Source organism: Habropoda laboriosa, unplaced genomic scaffold, assembly GCF_001263275.1.
Source record: "Habropoda laboriosa isolate 0110345459 unplaced genomic scaffold, ASM126327v1 scaffold295, whole genome shotgun sequence".
NCBI lineage: Eukaryota > Metazoa > Arthropoda > Insecta > Hymenoptera > Apidae > Habropoda > Habropoda laboriosa.
The window spans coordinates 428,179-444,614 of NW_017100429.1; the positions used below are offsets into that span (position 1 = coordinate 428,179).

Here is a 16,436-nt window from a genome sequence, read left to right on the forward strand (position 1 = left end):
CGCCGTGGTGAAGAAGTGACGAAGCTTGGTGAAATTCCTCTCCGAGGCTCTTTCACAGTGTTACAAACTTTTATGTACATATAGATTTTCGTATGATTTTTCAACAACAAATCTGAATTTCTTTTACACCTGATAAGAGAAAATTTGCACTGCTCCAAATGTGCAAATTTGTAAATATTTGGAACGGTGACTTTTTTCTGTTAATCCTCGGTTGCTCTTCCTACCGCAATTATTACTAATTCACGTGATCTAGACCTGATTCTAATAGTTAATTAGCGAAGCAAATCTTGGTAATTAATTTCTCCACGCTGGAAATGAACGAAAATTTGGAAGAAACGTGTTTGATATATTGTATCCACTTGCTGTTGCACAGTCTTGCTATAACCTAGACCCGATCCCAGTGGCCAATTAGTGACCTTACTTTCTACCGATCTCTTCCTCTATACACGTTTATTTTTAGCCTAACAGAATTCAAAAATAGGAATTTGTTTACGTGTTTTCGAGAGAGTTTCCACGTACAAGTGAATTCTTCGAGTATGCGAGGAGTTGCTTACTTAATTAGAACACATAGATTGAGCAACATACTGTGGCAATACGTTGAATAATTATCGACAGATTAAAGTACAACGTTAAAATCGATGAAATAGTATCTTCTCTTCCGTTAGAAGATTTTCAATAATTTTGTGCTAGAAAATTCGCCGAGATAAACTTACAGTGACCCGAGAATTTCAACAGGGGAATCCTTGACAGTTATATAGAGATAACTTCTGATAACTGAGAACAAACAACTATGCTACAATTGATCGAAGAACAAGCATGGTAATATTTGAATACACAAGTCATCTGTCAGACTTTCACCAATTTTTTTCACACTTTCAGAAGAAACACCTTCCAGTCATTTCCTGTAGAAACAATAATAAACTATGGAGAACGGGTTTACATAAGTGCAGCAAAGAAGTGTGACGATTACGACGCTGGTTTTACTCAGGCTGAACAAACTGTTAACGAGTCTAGGTGAGGAACTGTAATTTTCTGGTAATGAATGATCCGTAAGGGATAGGCTAAGGTAATGAAAATCAGCGACGCTGGTCACGCGAGTTCACCATTCGAATGCCAATTCAATTTCACTGTACGATCCTTGTCCACCGTGTGTCACGTCCCTTCGTGACCATGGCTGCCCTTCTTTCAGTGTGCGATGCCTGAACAAGTGTGGTGCAACAGGTTATACACTACGAAATAATGTTCACCCTAAGAGTGGACACTTTCAAGTCTCTAGACGTGTCCGAATATTTCTACAGTTCTTTGAAAAAATTCTAAAAATTTCTTTCAGCTTCTAAAAAAATTCTGAACACCTCAGAATGGTTTCCAGAGATTCCGAGAGTCACTGGAGGCCTCTAAAAATTTTTATCGATCTTTGAGAAAATTCTCGAGGCCTAGAAGGTCTCCGAAATATTCTGAAAGTCATCAGAGTCCTCTGGAAAATTTCTTTCAGCTTCTGAAAAAATTCTGAACACCTCAGAACGGTTCCCAGAGATTCCGAGAGTCATTGGAGGCCTCTAAAAATTGTTATCGATCTTTGAGAAAATTCTCGAGGCCTAGAAGGTCTCCGAAATATTCTGAAAGTCATCAGAGTCCTCTGGAAAATTTCTTTCAGCTTCTGAAAAAATTCTGAACACCTCAGAACGGTTCCCAGAGATTCCGAGAGTCATTGGAGGCCTCTAAAAATTGTTATCGATCTTTGAGAAAATTCTCGAGGCCTAGAAGGTCTCCGAAATATTCTGAAAGTCATCAGAGGTGTCTAAAAATTTCTACTGGTTTTTTCATAAAATTCTAAACCCCTTAAAAAGATTCTAAAAGATTCTAAGGGACATTGGAAGCTTCTGAAAATTTTAAACGATCCCTAACAATGTTCTAAGGGTCTGTAAACGTCATCTAACCTAACCCAAACTTTGGGGTTGAAATTTAGCGAGCAGAAGAGTAAAGGAAAATAAAAGATGCTTCTTGATGGAGAAATAAGGAGAAATTGGCAAGAATCAATTGGACACGTAGCATTGACGTGATTTCAGTGCAATTTTCTTATTTAGCTGTTGCGTGCGACGCGATGATAAGGTGATTTGTTATTAAGTCACAAGCAGGCTAATCGTTGTTCCTGGAGAGACCATCCTCACGTCGTTTCGCGGTTTATCGATCCGTGGAAAAACATACTTCACTTTCAGCCGGTTCATGTAGCTTTATTGTTATGCAAACTGTTCACTGTCCGCGGTCTCAAAGTTCAGATTTAACGCAGCCAGTCAGTCGTTAGAATGCAATTTTATTTAATAATCCAAAGTTGGAACAGGATTGATCCAGAAAATTAGAAATTATGTAGGTATTAGAAAGAGACGAATACTTTACAATAAATATGTTACAATTTCTCGAACTTTCGTGAAGTTCAACTTTCCCAAAATATTCTCTCACCTGGGAACCTAATTAATCGTAGCAACCTAACAATGTCCAAAATCGTAAGATTCGAGTAGCTACAACACCAGAACTAATTCTACACAGGTATGTTCGGACAAGTCGGTCTGGCACGTGGCCGAGAACGAAAGTAACGCTTATAAATAATAAAATGGAAAATTCTCACGTCACGGTGTGCTTTCACGTCGACACGGTGCGGTTCCCTCGAGAAGAAGAGCCGCTTCAGCCCGATGCTTCTTTGTTTTCTTGCTTACGTTTACTTCCAACCGGCCGTTTAATCAATCTGTGCGTGTTATATGTTCGAGAGAAGAGCAGGAAAATGCTAGAAAATCATTTCGAAAGCCTCGACAAGATTTCCAAAAGATCCTGGATGTCTGTGGAGGCCTGTCAAAAATTCTGAAGAGCTCTGAAAGATGTTTCAAGACCTCGGAAAGTCTCTCGGAGATTCTGGAAGCCTCTGAAAATATCCGAACTACGAAAAAAATTCCGAAATCCTCAGAAGGTCGCCGAAAACCCTTTCAAACTCTCAGGATACCTCTAAAAACTTCTAGCAGCTTTCAAAGCCTTTGGAAATATTCTCAAGTCCTCTGATTTCGTACCGAAGAACAGGATTGACAAGCTGAGCCTACAGTGTTCGAGGAAAATGGTGGAAAACCAGCGGCGATGCTTAAATGCCGGCGAGCATTGCGAAAAAAACAGCCAGTTGGTAGGTTGTTCCAGGATTTTTCAAGCAATCCTTTGCGAAATCCATGCGTCAACATCGCCGTTATCGTTCTCCTGTCCCTTGACCGGCTGTAAACAATTTTTCACATCGTCCGCGACATTTCCACTCTGTCTCAGCTATTCGTTCAGAGCTGTTCGTGTAATTTCTCAGTGCTCGTATACATTCCAGACACCTATGAAGCAAATTTCCATAAATTTCAGGGGTTACCAGCGGCGTACTTTGGGCGTAAGTTGGAATTACTTAATCATCTGACTGGAAATACAGCTGCCTTTCAATAATTCTCTGCAAACAGCTGCTGCTGCTGGTTGGCAGCCTCGACGCTGGAGATCGAGCCTGGATACCCGACAGGGCGTTGATCTTGCGTCGTTTAGGTGATTATCGTGCGTGATAAGCGTAATTGACTCAATTTCAATCCTTGTGTCAGATGCAAATACGAAAATCTGTTCGATAATCAATTTATAGCACGTTTAATTATGGATTATATTCATAGAAATTCATAGGGAGACAAGAGGTGTATGGAGGGGCACGTTTCACAAGCAGCTCTTTTGCGTCACGTTATACTGGTTTTCCAGCAGGGTTGAAGGCGAACTCGCTCGCTCGCTAATTGACCGCGAACGTATCAAAACGTGATTTCAGGTCAATTTCGTGTGCGTACGCACACGGTTGAACGTTACGTGAAACGAAAGTAAGCGCGATGAGCGTTGCTTAATGGTCTCTAGTCGCGATTTCGTCGATGAACGAGTGACGAAACTCTGTCTATTCGTTTGTGTTGTCCACTCTTTGTTAATCAACGAAAAGGGAAAATGGTAGAGCTGTTGGTGAAGTAACCGCAAGTTCGAGCCTTCGTTTTGACGGGAATTTCCTGTCGTTTCTACCTGTCATGGTTTCTGGAAGTCTCCGATAGCCTCTGACACCTGGAAGCGTTTCAAAAGTTTCTCGAACGCGTTCAAAAGCCACCGAAGGCGTCGAATAAACCTGCGCAAGTGTCTGAAAGTATCAGAGAGCCTGGAGAAATATTTGAACGCCTCTCTGGATAACGAGAAACTACTGAAACTCTCTTGCTTATACAACTATCTTTTTCCTCTATACTGTTAACCCACTTTATATGCCATTTACTTCGTCAAGTAATATACGACATCCTTTTATCTCACTATGACACCATCGTCGTACAATAAAATCTGAATCTCGGAACCGATCCTACAGGCATGCATATTTCACAATTCCGAAAAGAACAGAAAGTGTGCTATTTTGATCCGTCGACCGATCACTTTTCGATTCATTAATGAAAGTATCGCCGGCGAAGCTGTTTCAGGCGAGAACAAAAACAAGATTCGTGAAAGGAGCAACATTGTTTCCTCATACCTTCTCCGCAAAAAAACTTTCAAACCCTTTCGAACCAGTCCTCGCCTGTTGCTCTTTCACAAGAAATTTAACCTAAAATCATCTCTCGCCCCTGGTAGATCGCAGCTGCTTCTAAAAAAGTGGAAATAAGGTTGAACGATGAATTCTACACGATTTTCACTTCTCGAATCTGATTTTCATGGAAATTTGACCTGAACACAGGTAGATCTTATTCCTAGGTCCCATGAAAACTAACAGCCTCCCCCGTAGTACGAATCTTTCGGCCTCGTTTTCTCTGCTCAGATACGCTATAGTGAATTTTGAAAGGCATCAGGTATAATAATTCTGCCTGAAGCCTGCAGATGTAATTGTATTGGGATTGCTATCGATTGCAAAATCAGTTTCATATCTTAATAGTTAAGAGTTAAGACACTTTTTGCGATTCAATGACGCAGTTTTTGCATAGTTTCAATGGTGAACGACGAAAGCGATAATAATTATTCCGTTACGCAAAGCAAATGCCCCGTAAAACGTAGAGATCTATCGTTTCCTTATCCACTTCTTGCAATATTCATTCCGAGAACCTTTCTCTGGACGAGGAAAAACGAGATCCTTTTCGATGAGGAAAATTGATCGGCCACAATGGCCCTTTACTTTCCCCGACTGTTCGCATAGTATTCGCCCCTTTGCGTTAAGGGGAAGCAACAAGTGCTAAGAACCATCTTCTTCTAGTAATTACTTGGAAACCAACGCGTCCATGAAGCGTTACTTTGCATTCCTGGCCAGTGATGAGCACTGAATCACGTTTATGGCAGATTTCCAAACAACCAGCGCGTATACAAGCTGTCTGAAAGTGTTCGAAGGCCTTTGAAAGTGTTCCAGACGTTCTGGAGGGCTGTAGAGGCTCGTGGGAGTTTCGGAAATTTTCTGGAAATTTATGGCGGGCACTGAAAATCTTCAGGAGCATTCGAAAGTTTCTACTCACCTCCAGAAAGAAGAAAAAAATTCTGGAGACCTTGGAATATCTTTCAAATATTCTGGAAGCATCTGGAGGCCTTCGGAAACTTCTGCCAATTTTCAAAAAAATTCTGGAGACTTCGGAATATCTCCGAAATATTCTAGAAACTTTTAGGGGCGTTTAGAAATTTTCCCGATCTCTGAAATGTTTCTGGAAAACTCGGAAGATCTCCGAATGATCCCGGAGGACTTTGGTAGCTTCGGTAAAATTTTCTCTAAAAGACTTCCTTAAACTCTTCGAAGGTCGCTGAAGAAACTCTTAGAGACTGTAAAATGTCTGAGAAGGCTATTCGAGATCGGAAGGCGCGGTTCCAAACCGCGCCCTAATTCAATTTCAATTGCAAAGCGTTCTAAAAACGGCAATTCGCACGGGACTTCCTTCGTTAAGAGTGAAAATCGGAAATCTGAATTGCCTCTAAACGACCCCGCGTTACACTATTTGCATTCGAGCCTCGCGCCTCTACAGCAACCTCCCCCTTTTCAAACGTTCCCTAATTATTCCCAACCGGGAAAAACAACTATACCATAGCGTGGATTGTATTTCGAGCACGGTACTACGATAGCAGACGCATGCAGATCAGCTGGAACGCCCAGCCGCGTCAGCAATTAAGGTTTTCGTTTTAATCAACCGCGGGAAACCAGTTGATACGGGTTACCTACTTCCAAACGAGATTACTATCGCCTTTAATCGCGCGTTAACGTCTGAGAAAACGGTTTCCGTGATTCCCCGGTCGTCAACCCTATCATCTCTATCGTCCGCGAACAAATTCAGGTCTGGAAAATTATTGGGAAAAGAAGAAACGTGGAATGTTTAAATTGGGAAATTTTGAAGGCTGAGTAAAATGAAATTTAACGAAATTCCGCGATACAAAGAAAGGAAAGTATTTTCAAAGTGTCAACAATTTGGCGTATTTGGTGCAGATCGTGCGTTTACATTCGTCGCATACTTAATCGCGGTTCGTGAAACGTGGTAACGAGCACGAACGCAAAAATACGTGATATTTTCCACGTTCGGAGAGAGAAATGTGTTTTAAATTGGTGTGGATACTTTTGAAAAGTGTTCTCTTATTTTTTTTTTCTTTCTTGCACACGAGCGCACCTGTTGTTAACGTTTAAATAAAAGAAGAAAAACGAACTTCTAGTACCTATTTTTTAATTTCTTTTCTTTTTTTTTGAAAATACTCTTCAATGACGTCTTTTGTATTTAATTAACACGCTCGATTTATGTAATTTAAATAAATGGTGACAGAAATTGATTTTTAGTTTAACCCCTTGAACTGAAATGACGAGTCCAGCTCGTCGTGAACTTTCTTGAGCAAACTGACAATGACGAGCTGCACTCGCCAGAAATTATTGAGAGCTGAAGCTTTTTATATGAGAAGTATATGTAAGTCATAGCGAGTCTTTTGCTTTGATACATTTGTTTGCATGCTTCTAGTAACAGTTTGAATGTAATTTGTATAAATCTATGCAGCCAATATCGCGTAAAGTAAATGTACGACGCGACATACTAATGAAGTGATATATTTTTTCGGAGGTGTTGAATCTTACACTTGAAGTTTATTGGTACTTTAAAATAAACCCGAATATAAATGAGGATAAATATATGTATATTTACATTGTTTGAAATTGTTGCAAATACATTAGCATTATGTTGAAACACGTACTTTTTTCGTTCAAATACTAGAACTGTAATATTTTTGTTAAACATTATCGAAGAATTTCATGTGCATGTATGAAACAAATGTTATTTTTACTAATAACAAATTATTTGAGCAACAAAACCGTAAGTTTCTGTATCAATCCCTCCTCTTAAAGAAAATGAAATTGTCTGCCTGAGCAGTGCTGCCTGAAAAGAAATTGCAGTTCAAGGGGTCAAGTATGGACTAGAAGTGGTTGTCCCATATATTTCAATTTGAAGTTTCGATCGGTTAACGAAATGAACAAGTGGATTAACTTAGCTTCACCTGTTGATTAACAGATTTGTATGCATAATCTTCGTTGTATTCGTACGAAGAACGGCGCTTCAACTGTCCATTAGGCCTTGAAAAATTTCGTCCTGGGGAACAGTTCACCTGTGACCATATATTTTGATGGATGAAACAGGGAAGAAGAGCCATTAATCAGGCGAAACTGTTAGCTGACAAGCGTTTCCCTCCTCGATTATCACGGCAGTCACGTTGCCCCGCCGTGTAGTGACGTCAAGACAGCTTGAAACTATCTATAACCGATCATGATCGTGACACGAGGTGTCGCTAAGTGAACGACATTAAAATAATCTACTGTACTTGCTGTCTAAGTTTGCGCAAACAAATTCATTTCTCGTATGTCTTCGAGCTGTGAAGCCAAAAATCCCTCTGTAACGCGACTATTCTCGCTCAGGCATAGAAAAAACATGAAATTTCACAAAATTCTTTCATCCAACATACCTACTGACTCTCTGCCAAGTGACATTCCTCACACAGACTTAAAGAAAAGCGTTCAATTTCCCCGAAGTTCCTGCGACACAAGGTGCCTGGTGATCCTATGTCAACAGACTTTCCTCGCTTACGTACAGAAAAATATCAAACTTCCGAAATTTCTCAGAGTCAGCAGACTAACAAGCTTGCACCTATCGTAGCCCCAATAATAATATTTGAATAGTAAATAATTTTTAATCGGGATAAAAAAACACTGTGTGACAACTCAGAAAAGATACCATGGATATTAACCCCTTAACGCTCAACTTGATATGCCAAAAATGATCAATTTTATTTTTTTCCAATTATTTCCTAGGCGTATAGAAATAAGTTTCCTATTTATTTCTAATGCTGTGACTAAAATTTTTGCAATAGAATAGAAAGGATAGCGCAATATGAGAAGTGGAAGAAAATAATTAACTAAAGTTGCACTTTTTAGAGAATTGTAAGACACGGGCATGAGCGTTAAGGGGTTGAGTTGAGGGTGAAATCTTCCCTGATCGACAATTCAGATGTTGTAATCCATCAAATGGAAAAAAAAAAAAAACACTTGTCTTACTCTATAAAGGTACATACATACTGTGGTAGCCTGTGTGTAAGTCAATGGTTCCGATTAACAAAGGAAATAACGGTAACAGTCAGGTGAAAATAAAAATGGTGTAGGTATACCTGAGATCTGATCAGAAAGCCACGATACAGAAGGGAGAACAGCTTCTGTAACGACCTCGAACGCACGCTAGATACACTTCTGCCGATCGCAAACTGCAAGATTATGCACGCGTGCCCTTTTTTTCCACATCGTCCGGTAACTTGTTGCAAAATGCACGGGTCAGACTGGGAAAAATCGGGACAAGGACGTATGGATGAATTTCTACGCCTATTACCACTGACTATTGTGCTTCCTTGCGCTCGTTATCCATAAATTCCTCAGAAGATCAATCTTCCATCAACCATTAGACCGCTATATTTCCAAGAATTTTGTGTTTACGCGAGTTTCATACCGCTAGTAGCTGGAAAAATGGAGAATTAGGTGAAACGATGGTGAACAATGAATGAAAATAGTTCATTGTGAAAGGGGTAAGTGTTAATTGGACCTAATTGGAGTAATTCCTTTGTAAGACGGTTTATCTGAACTATTTGAGCGCAATGAAAACTCTCGTCCCGTTCCTATTGCACGTTCACTAGGCTCTCAGCTTAAAAGAAACAGAATGTGTATCATTTGCTTAATTATAAGCCTTGTAGTAGCGTGTGAAACCAGTTTGTGCACACTTTTGTGAGACTCGTATGAGCTTCGGATGTTTTTCGAGAACTTTCTGACAAGTTTACATTGTTCTGAGACACTGTCAGCTAGTCAGAGTTATTCTAGATTTCTTGGAAATGTATATTAGAAAGTCTCATTTTTAGCTAGAAAAATTCATTACTTCCATGTAATATTTCCTTTTCATAATTAATAACTCGACAATTTTTCTAATTTTCCTCTTTAATATACTCTGTAATAATACTCCCCCGATTTTATCTATCCTCTTTCAACGATTAAAGATTATCTTAGCGGAGTAGTAAATTGAGGAAGAAAATCTTCTCTCATAATTAATTACTCAAAAATAATTCCAGCACACTGTCGAATCGTTAAAAATTTCTTCTCCCGATAAATTGCCTCAGAGAACTCTTTCAAGCAGACACTAGCGCCACCACGACCAACAACTCTGCAAAGTGTCATCATATTCTGGTATCTTAATTACCATCGTAAAAGCCGCGGCGCGACTTACATAATTTCGATATCGAGGAAGCAATCTCGTGCAGCGAGCGTTAGTTTGACACGGGTTTACATCAATGAATCGTTATCTGAACAAATCAAATGAAAATCGGCCGGGAACCGTGGTTATAATCACTACTTCCGTGTTTACCCGTTTTCGTATTCCGCGAAATCAGTTGGACAAGGCACGCGTTGAAATTCATCGATCCTTCCTTAAAATCGGGCTTTCTCACCTGACCACTTGATTCCAGTGGCGAATTATAACCGGATATCCGGGTTAATCAACTATTACACTCTCATAACCCGATTATGCAAACTGAACGAGTGCGTGCAAATTCATTCGATCGATTTCAGTTCGTCAGACCGGTTAATCAGCTGGATTCGATATTTTCCTTCTTCAACTATCTTCTGATAAAGGAAATATTGAAAGAGGACGAAAAGGGAGATTAGCATATTTCATTAAACAAAATTAAGTAAGAATTGATCGATGAATTAATATACATATATACATGCTCTAGACGTTCTGGAGGACTGTATAGATTCGTGGGAGTTTCGGAAATTTTCTGGAAACTTATGGAGAGCACTGAAAATCTTCAGAAGCACTCGAAAGTATCTATTCACCTCCAAAAAAATTCTGGAGACCTCGAAATATCTTTAAAATATTCTGGAAGCATCTGGAAGCCTTCGAAAAGTTTTGCCAATTTTTAAAAAAATTCTGGAATACTCGGAATATCTCCGAAATATTCTGGAAACTTCTAGAAGCGCTTAGAAATTTTTGCCGATCTCTGAAAGATTTCTGGAAAGCTCAGATGACCTCCATATATCGATAGAAAACTTAGAAAAATGGAAATAAAAGAGCCTAAAAATTGTAAACATAAAAAAGAAAGAATTGAAGTAACTAGGAAAAATTTTGAGAACTCTATATCCTACAATATGAAGAGAAGATTTTTGGTACAATTTAGTGATTTTATTAACAGCATGTATGACGTGGGTCGATGTGAAGTTAGATTTCCCGACGATTTCCACGCAAGACTAAGATCCCCACCGGACGACGTAGCACCAGGCACGTGAAAAACTGTCGTAATCGGTTGCTCATCGGTGCCGATCCTTTGTTGTCGACTAGTTTATGCAACGATGAAACGATACACTACACGGTTTAGGTTAAAACCAGAAGCATGGGCGGGCATGTTTGATTAATCTCTGTTTGTAACCATCCAGCAACCTGAGCTACACCGTGAAAGGGTGCAAAGGAAGTATCGATTGTGCGAGTATAATCGATTTCACGGTTCGCATGGCGCTCACGCCGTGATTAATTCGTTTAGATAGCGGATAGTGTCTGGAAAATGTAGTTGGCGCATGTGCCTAGATCGGTACCAAGTGACTTCCTGTACACTAACTGCAACCCAACGATATAATTTCCATGGAAAATGTTCGCACTTGTATCGGTGTTAATTGTTACACATCTTCTTTCGCTAATTTTTTCAATGAAATTTTTCTTTCGTACATTTATTTTCACATCTGTGACAAATCGCAGATCTAGAATAAAATTTTCATATATTTATCATTTTTGCAACTGCCGCTAATAAAAAATTACAATTTTTACACTTGTAATATACTTTAGTCACTGGTAACACGAAGAAGCTTCTAGGTTGACACAATCGGTCCTAAAAACATGATCACGTGGTACAGGTGTAATCAGGTGTTACGTGTCACTATGTTTGTTACACAAGAGAGTCAATGGGCATCGTATTTAAATTAGAGAAACGAACGGACAGGTGTGCTCCTCTCTCTTTCTCCTGATCGTCGTACGGAGACAGCATCGCGGACGCCCGATTCCCCACAGTCGATAAATTAAACTCTCTTATATCTCTTCCGGTTTGAAAGCAAACCGAGGGGAAACGCAGCGCTCGTTTTTCGCGACAATAGAGTGGCCGGCCGTTCCTTTCTTCCTTTCGTCCTTTTTTCCCTTCTCCTCGCGTCGCAAAAATCTCCTTTTTCCCTCGGCCATAATCAAAACATGGTGGCAAATTTATCTTACTATTTCTCTTCTTCTTTTTTTTTCTTATTTACAAATTTTTATAGCATAATTTTTTTGGAATGGCAGAAACTTTTATCGCAAGACATGTATGCAGTGCGATAGAGAATCAAGTATACTATGAATTTAGAGGAGGTTAGAGCTTACAAAGGAACTTCGGTAACCGTTTGTAGGGGACCTCGAGAGAAGTATCGGGCAATTTCTTTTTTTCGCCCTTTTCCGATTCTTCGAGGCGAAAACAACCCTTGAATGAAGATAAGTGTTACTCTACTTTCCTGCATATCTTTAAAACTAGAGTAGATATGAAAAAATGTTTATAATAAAAATTTAGTGGCATTTTATGTCTGATAAGACAATGCTATTAAATAAAGTTTCGAAAAATCGGAATTTTCGGGTTACCGAAGTTCCCTTGTCAGTGAAGTGGTGGGGGGAGGCTCCTTGGTGACCTTGAAGAACTCGCTGATTTCGCACAGGCTATAGATCGCCTGAGAAATTTTAAAAAGCAGAATTTCACCGATTAAAAATTCTCAAACGATAGTAAAAATACGTACGGCGATGGATATTCGATGTTTTTTCGAATTATAGAACAAAATGGCCGTTTATCTGCAATGAAAGGAGGAACAGTGGAGTTTCTTTGAAAGTTCGAGTAACTCGAGTAGCCATTGCTAAAGTTTGACGTGATTTCCAATATCAATATTCGAACAATAACCGTGCCTCGAGACTTTCTACCAATTTTGGTCATTCCCCGATGATTTATGTGATCGAATGTAATTTATGCGCCATTAACCGCGCTCACCTGTACCAGGGCTTTTATATCGGCCCTAACCTACCGAGATAAAGCCATCATTATTGGTGCGTTACTGTGAAATCGACTTATGTTGTGAAAAGCCTTCAATGCTCCTCAAAGAAAACTGGAAAAAAAATTCGTAGAAACAAAAAGAACGAAAATCCTCTATACTTAGAGCACAGACTATAATATTTTCTCAAGCGAAATATTCGCTGGACTACTTTCACCATAATTTCGTCTACTATAATTAATTCGTTTGCAAAATCGTGGGAAATTTATCGATTATATTTTCGGCCAATATTAATTTAAAAATTGAAATTGTTAAAACAATGCCTAACACTTGAAACGACCGGAATTCGTATTTTCTCGTGTCTACGCGTGTAATAAAACTAACAAACAATTCGCTTACTCGATATTTCCAGCTAAAACTACATCACCTAAAAATGTCGAATCCAAGCTGACGGTGGTAAAAATGAAACTGTTCATACTTCATTGCGCGCCATTAAGCTGTTCCGACATAATGCACTTTCCTCGAGGGAAAAGCAAAACGCCGATCATACGCTTCCAATTCGATAACCACGAATATAAACGGAATCGCGGAGAGATATCTAACCTAACCTGTAAAATTGTACACATAACCTCTACACAACGGAAGTGACAATTTTGCAACATATTTTCTCGCGTAAAGAAAATATCCTCCATAACCTCACTTTCTAAGTGTATACATATATACATATCCAAAGTGTGAATAAAAAATGGCGTTGAAAAAAGATGTACTACATCCAGTGTAGATGCACATGGTTAAAGGGATAGATAGATAGATGGTTTTTAATGGTGGAAATTAAAAGTGCAGACTCGAACAACGACACAGGCTAAAAACGATATAAAAATAGAGGCCCCCTCGGCGAGTGATTCGTGGATAAAACGTCGGTAACACGCGAGTTCCCCTCTGTACCGAGGTCAACAGCGCTTGATTGACTCGTCGCCGCGACGCACATTCAACATCCACAGCATACCTTCGACGTATAACAAGAACAATCGAGTGCATTAAAAGTAATGGCAACTTGATGATACTTCGACCAGGAGACACGATCCCTTGGCGGAAAAAGGGGGGAGGAGATTGGTGGACCTGGAGAGTTTTCGACGCTTTTCAGAGGATCCTATCGTGTAGATCTCCGGAAACTTTTGAAAAGTTCTAGAGCACCGTGGATGATCTTGGAAGAAAATTCTGGAAAAGTTTGGAATGCTGTGATAAAAATTTTAATTCTATCTTTATCGAATTCTATCTTTTTGTCGTAATCGCAACAAATTCTGAAAAGCTCTGGAACAGTCCAAGGAAGCTCTCGAGTGGTACAAGAAAAATTTGCGAAGCGTCAAGTCACTGTGAAAATATCTGGAAAGCTCTAAAAATTTCTGCGAATATTTCCAAGTGTTAGAAAAATTTCTGAAAAGCTTTGGATCGCTACGAGAAATTGTGAGAAGCTTCGGAACATTCCGGGGGTGCCTTGAGACCCGCCGAAACATGTTTAGAAGAGCTCTGTAACGTTGTAAGAAATTCTAAAAGCTCTAGAAAGTTCCTAAAATGATTTCACAACGAACTGTGCCCCGTATTGAAAGAACAGTTTTCGGTAAGATTTCGGGTTCCACGAGATTCAAGATGTGTCAGCGTTATGCAACGGCAGGCAACTACATATGTAAGAGAAATTCGCCGCAAGATTGTCGCGCGGCAATAAGGAAGCTTCCTGTTTACATTCGATACCGTCGAGCCTGTTAAATTATCGGCTAGAGAATGAGGAACGAGTCCGCCGGTGGTTTGTTTTTAAATGGTAGAGGCCTGCATTCTCTCTAACGAGAACTGAAACTGAAACCGCGCACGAGCACGCAACGTTCCCCGACTTGATAAGCGATCTAACGGCAGATCGAAAGTTAATAAACCATTCCAAGCAAATAACTCGGTGAACGGAAGCGACTCTAACCCTCGGTTATAATTATATTAATCGGTGAACATTTTCGCTCACTCTCAACCTATGTCACTTAATCCCGTTCTATTTGGATTTTTAGAGAGTCCAATTGAGTTCCTGTGATATTATACGTGGTAGTGTGTGGTGTAATGTAATAATCCCCGATAGGGGGCTCCGAGGTATATATACCTCGACACAGAGGCACATGCAACTGTTGCAGTATCCTCATCTATAGCAATTTCTACCGTCTATATGTCACGTCGAATATTACATTCAATTTGTAAAACGATCTGCACCCTGAGAAACGAAAGTGCCGTTTAAATTCCTGTGTTTTCAAATATTTCCAACCATTCGTTCCCCAATATTACAATGTAAAAAAAAAAAGAAAAAAAAGGGAGCCCAAACCTTGCTCCGCGTCGATCAGCAGCCAATTCACCAAAGAGCAGAAAAGAATCGTTCCACGTGAATCGTTTCGGAAGATCACTGTGTCAAACTTGTGAATGAAGAAGACCGGAAGTGGCGCTGATGCTAGGACGTTCCCTCTAGCAGGGAAAGATACTGGTTTCACCTGCACGTTTTAACGCACCGGCGTGTCATCGTCGACGACGCGAACGAACAGGGAACGAAGCACTTCGATGAGAGAAGAAATTTTGTTTAACACAGCCGCTCTCTGGTTCGCGAGTATCGTCGCGAAACGCTGGATTTGAACTGATCAGAGACTGCTTCGAGGCTCCCGCTACTACTGCTAGCGTGAGCCGATCGGCGGCTTTCGTTCGGTCTCGATAACACTCGGCACTCCTCGCTCCCTCCTCGTCCTTTTACACTCCGTTTCCTTGCTTTCCTCCGCCGCGAATTTCTTCTTTCTTTTGCCTTTGTGCTCCTCTTCCCGGGCAGAGGCCAGCGTCGGAATTCCTTCCTCCCCTTGCGCTACGTGAAAGATGCGACCATATTTTCTTCTCTCTTGTTCACTTATGGAAATTGATACACAGAGAAATTATGTATCAATTGGTGTACTTAACGGGGTACTCTGGTTTCGAATGCCATCTTTGAAGCAATTTTTAGGATTTTTTTTCAAAAGAATCGTTGAACTTTTTGCATCACGGTTTTGCACATACATTTGTGGGTCTTTCAAATACGTAATATATTTTATTGAAGTAGAAACAATCAATATTACACGAGTTATAGTTTGTTCCGCTGATCTGAAATAATAAAAAAATGGGGAAGAATCTTAATCGGTATAAATCTGGCTATGGTCTGAACCGAAATAAAATAAAAATATCGGTTATTTACAAAATGACAGCATTTTGAATTTAGATTATCGATTGTTCTCATATTTTGCCGTCGTTAGCGTGTTAAATGAATAAGAAAAAAACGACGGATGTTAAAAATTTTCTTTTGTCAATTGATAAACTAGAACTCGAGATATCGTGTAAACCGTTTCGAAAAATGAGCTTTCGAGAAAAACGCGTTTAAAAATTCACCTATCCATTTCGTTACGGTACGACTGCATCCTTCGAACGCTTACATATAAATTAATTTTACAAATTCTAACAAATCCTTTTGCACACAGGTTCTAGAATAGATGTACATTAAGAAAATGCAGAAAAAAGAAGAATAGATTTTTTGAAAGTTCAAAACCAGAATACCCCCTTAAGTGCACCAAATTATTTAACATACTATAATTAAAAGTTGTCCTCAATTGAAGAAGAGTAGTTGATACTTTTCAAAAGAAGAAGTTGTTCGCGTTTTGAACTGTTGAAAACGAAACAATACGATTTTCTTCGTGTTCACTTTCGAAATGACGCTGGGTGCAAACGTGAGTTTTGGCCCGGTAACGTTTCACAGACGCGAGAAAGGAAGTGAGCAATGTAGAAGATGCGGTTCTGCCAAGGAACCCGCGCG

The 16,436-nt window shown here is 39.7% G+C and overlaps 1 protein-coding gene across 2 annotated transcripts in view; it reads right to left on the bottom strand.

Annotated features, from left to right (window-relative positions):
* The window catches only part of LOC108575741 (patched domain-containing protein 3), a 30,191-nt gene extending 14,933 nt beyond the window's left edge, over positions 1–15,258 (bottom strand). For both annotated transcript variants that reach the window (XM_017938632.1, XM_017938633.1), the window contains exon 1: positions 14,940–15,258. The gene's annotated coding sequence lies outside the window, so the exon portion shown is untranslated. The remainder of the gene's footprint in view (positions 1–14,939) is intronic.
* Between the last annotated feature and the right edge of the window lie 1,178 nt (positions 15,259–16,436).